Source organism: Miscanthus floridulus, chromosome 7 (assembly GCF_019320115.1).
Source record: "Miscanthus floridulus cultivar M001 chromosome 7, ASM1932011v1, whole genome shotgun sequence".
Taxonomy (NCBI): domain Eukaryota; kingdom Viridiplantae; phylum Streptophyta; class Magnoliopsida; order Poales; family Poaceae; genus Miscanthus; species Miscanthus floridulus.
Window position 1 is genome coordinate 92,471,216 of NC_089586.1, and position 9,587 is coordinate 92,480,802.

At 42.9% G+C, this 9,587-nt stretch overlaps 1 long non-coding RNA gene across 1 annotated transcript; it reads right to left on the minus strand.

The window, feature by feature from the left end:
• Positions 1-578: 578 nt before the first annotated feature.
• On the minus strand, positions 579-3,069 carry LOC136463822 (uncharacterized). Its single transcript, XR_010761092.1, has 3 exons — positions 2,341-3,069; positions 1,869-1,971; positions 579-1,597 (listed from the first exon to the last, which is right to left on the minus strand). It is a non-coding gene; the product is annotated as an uncharacterized lncRNA (long non-coding RNA).
• Between the last annotated feature and the right edge of the window lie 6,518 nt (positions 3,070-9,587).

Here is a 9,587-nt window from a genome sequence, read left to right on the forward strand (position 1 = left end):
CTTAATCTCTTTCAATATGTCTATATTAAAGGGAATACGGAAGTGATATGTTTCTAAACCAGGCGGAAACCAAGACAGTCCTGCCTAACCTAATAACAACCCACAAAATTCTGAGAAGCAATGAATGGTGGCCATAGTCGTGATATTTTGGTTCTGTCGTTCTCCATACCTACTAATGATCACGGTGAACTAGTGGCCTAGTGGAGGTAGCTGTTTCATGGCTACAGCACTTGACCTGACTAAGCTTTCGCAGTTCTCACTGCTTTGGTCATTTTCCACCCGTGCCGGCCGGTGCCGCACACCACATCTACAAAGCGGAAGGCTGCCAAATAATATGATCAACGTTTCCTCCTTTTTTTATGAGTGCTTGAACCTGAAATATCTCAGGAAGGTTTTTTTTCTTAGAAGTTTTAGAGCCAAGCTCTGGTCTTTTAATTATCAACAGACGGGTTCAGAGTATTACAGCCCAGAAGATGACTGCAACATGGGCGAAGCCACGTTGACTTTCTCTGGTGCACGTGCACCATGGTAAAATAAAAGTTTGCTAATATCTGTCTTAAATTTTCCATATATTTCTTTTGAAATTGTACACATTCCTTTATGTTTGATAGAGTGTACGCCAGGTTGGTTTTGAGCTGGCTTCACCCCTGGCAACATCCGACAGCTTAGAGCGCAACATCATCCATTAAAAACCTTTACAATTGATACAAAACACAAACCAGCAGAGCACCACTTTGCCACTGCATAACTCTTGTCTATGCTTCAGATCTCAGGAAGGTCGTCGTTTTTTCCAAATGCAAAGGGAGGATGAGATGCCGACCCTGTCGAGTTATTAGGACTAGTATAGTGCCCGTGCTAACGCCACGGTTTTATTTCAGAGATGCACGTGAAAACAACGAAATGACAATATTTTTTACGGAATTGTATATGACTATGTATATAATCTGGAAAACACTCATGCATAGCAAGACATAGTACAGTGCCCGTGCTAACGCTACGGTGGTGTCTAGAAAATAAATCACAAAACTAAAATAAATCAATTGATGAAAGAAACGCAAATTCACGAACAAATGTTCTAGCTATTAGTATATTTCCTAGTACAAACGTGATGCATCGGAATTCGAAGAGTCGAAGCTGCAACCTGCGCATCAATTAAAGACGGGAGGAATTAATAGGACACTGCATTGAAACGAAAGGTAAAAGACAAAAATACCCAATCTTTGTGATAGAAACCATCTTAATAAGACAGTAAGCTTAGAGCGCTCTCTCCTCTCTCCTCTCTCCACCACCTCAGCATTCAGCCTGCTTACAGTTAATTTATTGGGAGTACTCCACAAAATCCTCAAAGTAAATTGTGTTATTCACCTTTTAATTTACTGTTGTAAAATGGCATTCTGAATCAGCGTACTGTTTTCAAAGTTCCTTTATTTAAATTGAACCACCAATCTGGCGAAAGGAACCTTGAGAGGAGCCTCAGAACGCAGAGTTTGAAACAGTATTGTCTTCCCACTCCCCATAGGTACCGAGATAACCATGTTCACATCTGAGAAGAAGCACACATACATGGAAGCACTCACTTTGCAAGGAAGTGAAGTATCTGCAGAGAAACCAAAACATTACTTCGATCACTAAATCCCACCTCTACACCAGTCTCTCAATATTACTTTATATTCCCCAACAATTCCAAATTCCATTAACCAACCATTACAATCTCATGCAATGATGCAATACGCGAGACTACTACACAATTGGAACCATCTCCACTCGCACAACTGAACAAAGACAATAGTGCAGAAACACAGTGTATAAACAGCAAAAATCGAACGGGTAGCTTGATAATAATCAATAAGTTAGCGCACGGGTCGCACCTGAACATGAACACAGAGCAGAATGGCAGGGGCAGGTCGGACTGTCGGAGACATAGCGTATCACGTACGGATCGGCGAGAGATCCCATCCTTGATTGGGCGACCTGACATCAAATTGGATTAGGATAGACATCAAATTGCTCATCACTTGTCACTTGTATGTAAGCGGATACTGTTCAGCAATCTGTGCATACGATAGCAAATGGCAGGTGTGGAACTTCGATCTGCTTACTCTGAGTGCACATTGGATTTCAGATAGGCGATCAAACTGAACATGTGTACCTTTTCTCTTTTCCCAGCCGGTGGAAAGCAAGCAAGTGTATTTTGTAGGGAAGTTTTGGTATTTGGTTATGCTAGCTAGCACTACTAAATCACAACACTTCTGAATGAAATACGATGCCCCTCATTGATAACAACAACTAAAGGGGATTTGGACATTGCATTCAAGATTCATTCCCCATGGCCCAAGCTACCTTTGAATTCTGCTGACGCGCGGTGATCACATAGCTAGCTCTCGGAGATTCTGAGGAGCTCCTCCAGGTACTCAGCACCGAGGTCCTCCAGCTCCACGACGACGGCGTTCTTGACCTTGCTCGTGCCCGACACCGCGTCGTTCGCAGACGCCGCCGCCACCAGAAGCTCAGATTTCTTGTGCCGCTTCCTCTTGGAGTGTCACGACTTGAGCGCCAGCACGGGCGAGCCTCCCGCGGAGGCACCAGCCGCGCCGCCGCCGCCCAGCGCGAGCGCTCGGAGTGACTCCTGCGCGCACTCCACGGGGAAGTTGAGCGCGGCGGCGGAGCCCTAGGCGGACACGGCCGCCTGGTCATAGGCCATCGCGGCGGCCTCGGCATTGTCGAAGTTCCGCCGCTCTCCTCCCCCACGGCCGCTTCCGCACCCTGATGAACGCGCCCTTGCTAGGCGCCGCCTGCCTCACGCCGGCAACCGCCGGCACAGAGGCTTCGACATCCGCGGCGCGCCAAGGCAGGCGCGACCGGAGCCGTGGATGAGGAGAGGTCTCGTGTGGGTTTGGGATCTGGGAATCCGAGGAGTCGCGGTTGTGGGAAGACGGAGGAGGGAGGAGTTGCGGCGCTGGGGAAGGAGGGGCGCGAGATCGAGCCGGCGGCAGCTAGGAGGCGGCCCGAGCGTTATCTTTTCGGAAGAAAATAAAAAATGGACGCGCGGGGCGCGGGACAGGCAGGGAATCGAACCCTGGATGCGTTGCGCAGTGTCTGCGTTTGAAGCCCGCGTGCGTGGGATGAAGGGCACGCGGGTGAGAAGCCAGCGTCACACATCCGACGTCAGCCGTCGGATAAGTTTGGGTGTTTTATTAGCTCTATTTTAAAGAAGACGAATTGCTGTGTGTATTTTTCTGTGTGCACAATGGTGGGAGGCTTTCAGCGGGACGTTTTTTTGAAGGGACCTAGTATAATTTTGATTGGTCCATTATAGTAGAGATGGATGCTCCGATCGAGTAGTGGACATTTTGTGCAGGCCGAGTCTCCCTTTCCTGTGCATGGCCTTTAGCTTTAGGTGCTGCAACACGGAGACGCGTCTGGTGGAATCCAATTTATAACCGCGTGATTTCCGGGCCACGGCGTTTTTGGGTCTCAAACGTGCATGTATTATTTGCCTATGTATAGGCACCGCTGTTGTGGCAGTATCCCGAAACTCCATAGCAAGCTGCCGCAAAACAACATACGGCGTTTCCTCACAAAATACTAATCAAAAGTTGGTGACTCAAACTTTTGGTACGGTGCAAGCGGAGGCAGTGGCGTGACGACTGACGACTTGCAGGTTGCAGCGGCCTGTGGCGGCTGCACTTGCATAGTAGTGGCAGTCTCGGTGTGGGTCATCATCAGTAACGATGGCGCAAACAATGACGATGGCGTATCAACGTGTTAGCGTTGTCATCCAGTGACGATGGTAGCTGTTAGTGCTCTTGCTGCTGTGCTTGAATGGAGCAGTGTTGCAAGTAGTGTTGTGCAGGAGTGTGGAGGTCTCAGTTCAACAGGCTACCTATAACTATAAGGCTACAATAACCAAAATCAAATGTCTTGCATTTTCATAGTTGATGGATTGTGTATGCATCAGTTAGATCGTTGGAATCAAGTAAAAAAAAACAAGGTTGATTGTGCATGACCAGGCATTGTGCCTGCTGAATATTTGATCTTCTAAGTTGATTCATATCGTGCAGGATACACATACCCGCAAATTTCAGTAATCGTTACAGCTCGACCATATGCGGTACAGTTGCAAATTTGCAACAAATAAAAGAAAGAAAATTGCACAACGGTAGCATGCATGCATGGTTATCATGTGTTCTTTCCTTACATGCTTGGCATCAAAAACTAAAACCTCAATAATCATATTCAAAGAATCAATACTATATATTTGCCTATAACTGTTGTACAAACCAGCGACGTGGTCAGGTCGAACAGTGGAATTTACAACACAGCCAAGCGCATTAAGTCAGATAAGTTATATCATGGTACGTACGGTAAAAGCCATTTTGTCTTCAGGTGTAGAAATCGTGTTCATTCCAGAAGCGAAATTAGGTGGGTACAACAGTGCTATCAGGTACAAACAGCTAGTTGCCAGAGCCCTGTATTGCAACATCACCTGCACAAGCATGTTGTTCACACTGTGAGATGCTGCCCAATTAAATACATAGAAAAATGGCAATCTTGAGATGGAATCACACATTCACGAAAAATGGCAGGTATTGAACCCATAGAACTTGCAGGCTGCCATTGCCACAAGGCCGCAAGGCACTTTTCCCCTTCCTTTTTAGGGGAACAAAGTTGGAGATGAGGCCTCTAGCTTTACTTTATTATAAGAATCATTCACAAGGAGAGTTTCTTAAATAGAGATTATCAGCAATCCAAGGCTATAAAGTACCACCTCGACCATACCTCACAAATAGTATGAATAAGTCTTCATCAGTTATTGCTCCAAGTTCCATTCTTCTCTCCAGAGCAGTTAGACCTCCGCCATCTTTAATTGTTGTTCTCTCACCCCTGTACAAAGGATCATAATAGTTGTTTAGAAAAATTCCTCCCATCTATAAGTTATGTATTCCATAATCTGTGAAGGAAAATTATGGCGGCAATATAAGGAAATCATAGTAGTAACAAGGGGAAATAAACGAAGAAGAATGTGTTCTTTGTACAGCAAAGAAAGCAAATGGCCAGAATGCGCACAGAGGCAACGTGGAGTCTTCATTAGACTAAAAATTGAGGCAATAAACCTTCATAATGCCCTTTTTTACAGTGATCAGTGAATCTGGACACAGAACGACACATTTGCATGAACGAGCTCAATATACTTTTTGAGAAATTTTCATGTATACTTGGTGTTCAAATGAAAGTCTAAATGTGTCACTGACTAGTTTATACTGAACAAAACGAAAATACAAAGATAAATTTAAATACACTGAAATAGTAAAAAACTCAAGTGGAAAGATAGTTTGGGAATCATGAACAACATGGCATGAGGGCATAAATATGAAGCTGCTGATGATTTGCAAATAAAACTAATCATGAAACAAATATTATCAAGAATTCAAGCCTACCTCTTCAGCAGATGCTTGGTGAGTTCATCATTTTTCTTTTGCACTACTACAGAAACGTTTTTTTAGGGGCGGCTCGTAACCCTTTGTAGGGGCGGTTTGGCCAGCCGCCCCTACCGAACCGTCTCTACAAATCATGCATTTGTAGGGGCGGTTCCCTGGCCGTCCCTACAAATCGATTTGTAGGGGCGGCTCGTATTACCAGCCGCCCCTACAAATCGATTTGTAGGGACAGCTGTAGTACCAACCGCCTCTATAATACATGTTTGTAGGGGCGGTTCAATCTAGAACCGCCTCTACAGTACGTTTTTTTGCCAAAAAAAATTCAAATTCGACCAGAACAAAGTTTGTTTCCGCGTATTCCATCCAGCGTTCGCGTTGCTGAATGCCCCGCGACCAACGTTCCAAACCGTGTTCGCGTTGCCGAATGCCCCGCGACCAACGTTCCGAACCGCGTTCGCGTTGCTGAACGCCTCGCGACCAACGTTCCGAACCGCGTTCGCGTTGCCGAACGCTCCGCGACCAACGTTCCGAACCGCGTTCGCGTTGCCGAACGCTCCGCGACCAACGTTCCGAACCGCGTTCGCGTTGCCGAACGCCCCGCGACTAGCGTTCCGAACCCCTTAGACTACAAGCACAAGAGTATTATATAAACTACAATTACAAGTCCAATTCACAAGAGTATATATAATCCATCATTAAATATACAAATTCCATACACATTGTTATCAACGTCCTAGAGCTAGCCTTTCAGTCTCACGAAGGTGTTGGTACTGAGGATTTATACCTAAGTCAGACTCTCAGTCATGGTAGGCGCCTTTGACGTGTACAATCTGGTCCAATATGAAGTTGCAAAGGTCGCCGCCGAGCTTTAAGAGTTGGTCATCCTTGTATGGGTCTCTTTTGATTTCTTTCTCTTCTTTCCACTACAAGAGAATAAGTTTCGGTTTAGTATTTCATACCATGTACGAAGCGGTGTTACTCATCATAGAACATATATAGTATCCACAATGTACACTTCCAGGCTTTTGCTTGGGGCACTGTGTGTTTTGCATATGAAAATGTTAAGTAATGCTTTTGACAGCCGTGTAATGGAGTTCTGAAGAAGTAAGTTACACTTACCGCACATAGTGTTTTTATAGCCAGCTTTTCCTTCCTTGCCGGATCATGCCTTCCGTGATGTTTAGTGACATAGAATCTAAATGCCATGTTCGAATTATTTTAGCAAATACAACTTGTTGGTATCCAAAAGTGAACGTTACAAGTATGTATACAAACATATAAGCTAATGAGGATTGTCGATATGTATACATCTTGAAAATCGATATGAAGTCTTTGTATGTCACCGGGTCCCTATCTATTGAATCAAAGACCTATGCCATGCTCCTCCCAACATCGACGGCTATACAAATCCAGTGGTTGCTGCATAGATTTAATCATAGAACTAGATAAGCTCTTTTGCATCGAAAAAAATATATCGAACAAAACTTTAAGTATAGAGTTGAACTTACTCGAAGTTGTATGGTAGCCATATAGTAGAGTGCTATTGGAGAATTTTGAAAGCCAGGGCAATGTATGCCGCAACCTTAAGGGGCTCTTCCCTTAGTTTCGCCATACGGATGTGCTCTTTCTCCCGAAGAGTCTTTGCAGCAGCTAGCTTTTTGGCATCCAGTTTCCACTGTTTAGGGTAATTAAAATTTGTTTGGGCTATAGCTTGAGGGTCTAGATATCCGGCTTTGACACTTGGCATTTGTTTGACAATGTGCACTTGCATTCTACAAATCACGGCGTGGGTTAGTTACAACAAAATTCAAAGATTACATTCATATTATATCAGGAGGACAAGGACTTACAGGCACCACGTGCGAATTAGATTCATCTCCATTGCTCCCAGGTGAAAGCATGTCTGCATGTCATTGAAGTCAAAGACAATTTTCCCGACTGGGCTTCCAAATGTGCCGGTGGGGAAGCATGCTTGTATGAGGTCTACGCTCGTTGGGAGAACACGCAAGTATCAATCATGGAACCTTCTCATTCTAAGTGGTAAGCGCTGGATGTCCCGGTTTGGTAGGAAGGGCTTGCCTCTTTCATATGTTTTCGGGCAATCCTTTGACCATTTGATGGCATCAATATTTGGATACTGCTTTGCAATTTGGTGGAGTTTGCTAGTGACGGCCTCCTCAGAACCCCGTGATGGTACTTTTTTAACTTGGTTCTCAGGCTTGAACTGGTCACGGGAATACCACTTGGACACCGACGAGACGTCTTTTATCGGAACATAAACTGGCCTTATGGTGATTGGATGCTTCTTTTGAAGTTCCCATTCAGGCACGTCCTCATCTTCTTGTGCATCACCTTCTTCAGGAGGCACTCGTTGTTCATGTATCTATTGTGCTTGTTGAGAAGACTGTGGCATCTCATCATGCAGTTGCTCGGTACGAGCTGGAGAAGGTTGTGGCATCTCATCAGGCACATGCTCGCTAGGAGGCGGGGAAGAATGTGGCATCTCAGGAATGTGGTGGTCACGAGACGGTGAAAATATCTCCCCGACCTCAACAACTCGCTCCAAATTTGGGAGAGGGGGAGGCGGCGAAGACGCAGTCAATATAATGTTCCGTTTGTGCCAGAGGATGAACTGCCCCATAATATCTCCGAGTAACAACAGCCCCTCGGGAGTTGTGTAGTCTATCCTCCACTCCATGAACTCGGGCTTCACGATATGCACCTCGACCCTAGTGTAGTCCGGCGGTACTTATTATTGTGGTGTAAGCCACCGGAAGGATGTGCCACACCCGTTGCCACCTCCATCACAGTGTTCTGCCGGTCGCTAAGAAACACCAAGGTGCAACTAGTTGGTTCCCGTATGCGATCGACGGGGGTTATGGCTGTAGTGGAACCTTGGCTGCTAGGAACTTTCGGAGGGCTGCCAACTAATGCCAGTTCTCCCGGCGGCGTCATTAATATACGTGGGGCGGTTCCTGAGTAAGCCGCCCCTACAAATATTTTTTGAATTTATTTTAATTAATAATTTTGTAATTTATATATAACACTTTTTTTATTATTCTATATATGTATAAATAAATATAAATATAAATTTTTTTCATGATATATATATACAAATATAATTTTATATTTTCTTCTTTACAAAAATAATATTTTAAAAATTTAAAATTTGAATTTCAAAACAACAAAGAGAATTTTAGGAGACTAAATGACCTCAAATAAAAATTTTATAAACATCAAAGTTGTAGAACTCATCAAGATGTATAACTTATATTGTGGTCATCTTTTCATTTGACCAAATTTGAACAGTTCAAATTTTGAATTTCAATAAATATCAACTTCAAATAAGATTTTGAAACATTAAATGGTTTCAAATAAGAAAGTCATTAACATAGAAGTTGTTGAACACATCACTATCTACAACTTTTATTTTGGTCATCTTTTTATTTGACCAAATTGGAATAGTTAAAAATTTGAATTTCAATAAATGGCAATTTCAAACAAGATTTTAAAACCTTAAATGCTTTCAAATATAAAAGTCGTGAACATAAAAGTTGTTGAACTCATCACTATATACAACTTTTATTTTGGTCACTTATTTATGTGACAAAGTATTAGTAAAAATTGTTCACAAATTCACATATGACTCATAGTTTAATGAACTATACGAGAGACATGTTGATTTCTGAACAATGTTTACTATCATTTTATCAGATGAAGAAATGACCAAAATAAAATTTATAGATCTTGATGAGTTATACAACTTTGGTATTCATTCCATTTCAGCTGAAATTATTTAATGGTTGAAAATCTCGTTAGAAATTATCATTTTTTAAATTTGAAAATTTGAATTGCTCAAACTTTATCAAATGAAAGGAATGACCAAATCAACACAGTAACTTGATATGGCATGATTTTAGAAAATTTTAGGAAAAAAAATCATCACATTTGGAGTTAGTACAAGGGAGAAAGACTAGTTACAAATTTTATCCAGAGATTAAAAAGAAAAATCACAACTGTTCATGATGATCAATGATGAACAAGTGTGATTTCTCTTTTTAATCTGTGGCTAAAACTTGTAACTAGTTTTTCTTCCTCATACTAACTTCAAATGTGATGGTTTTTTTTCCTAAAATTTTCTAAAATCAT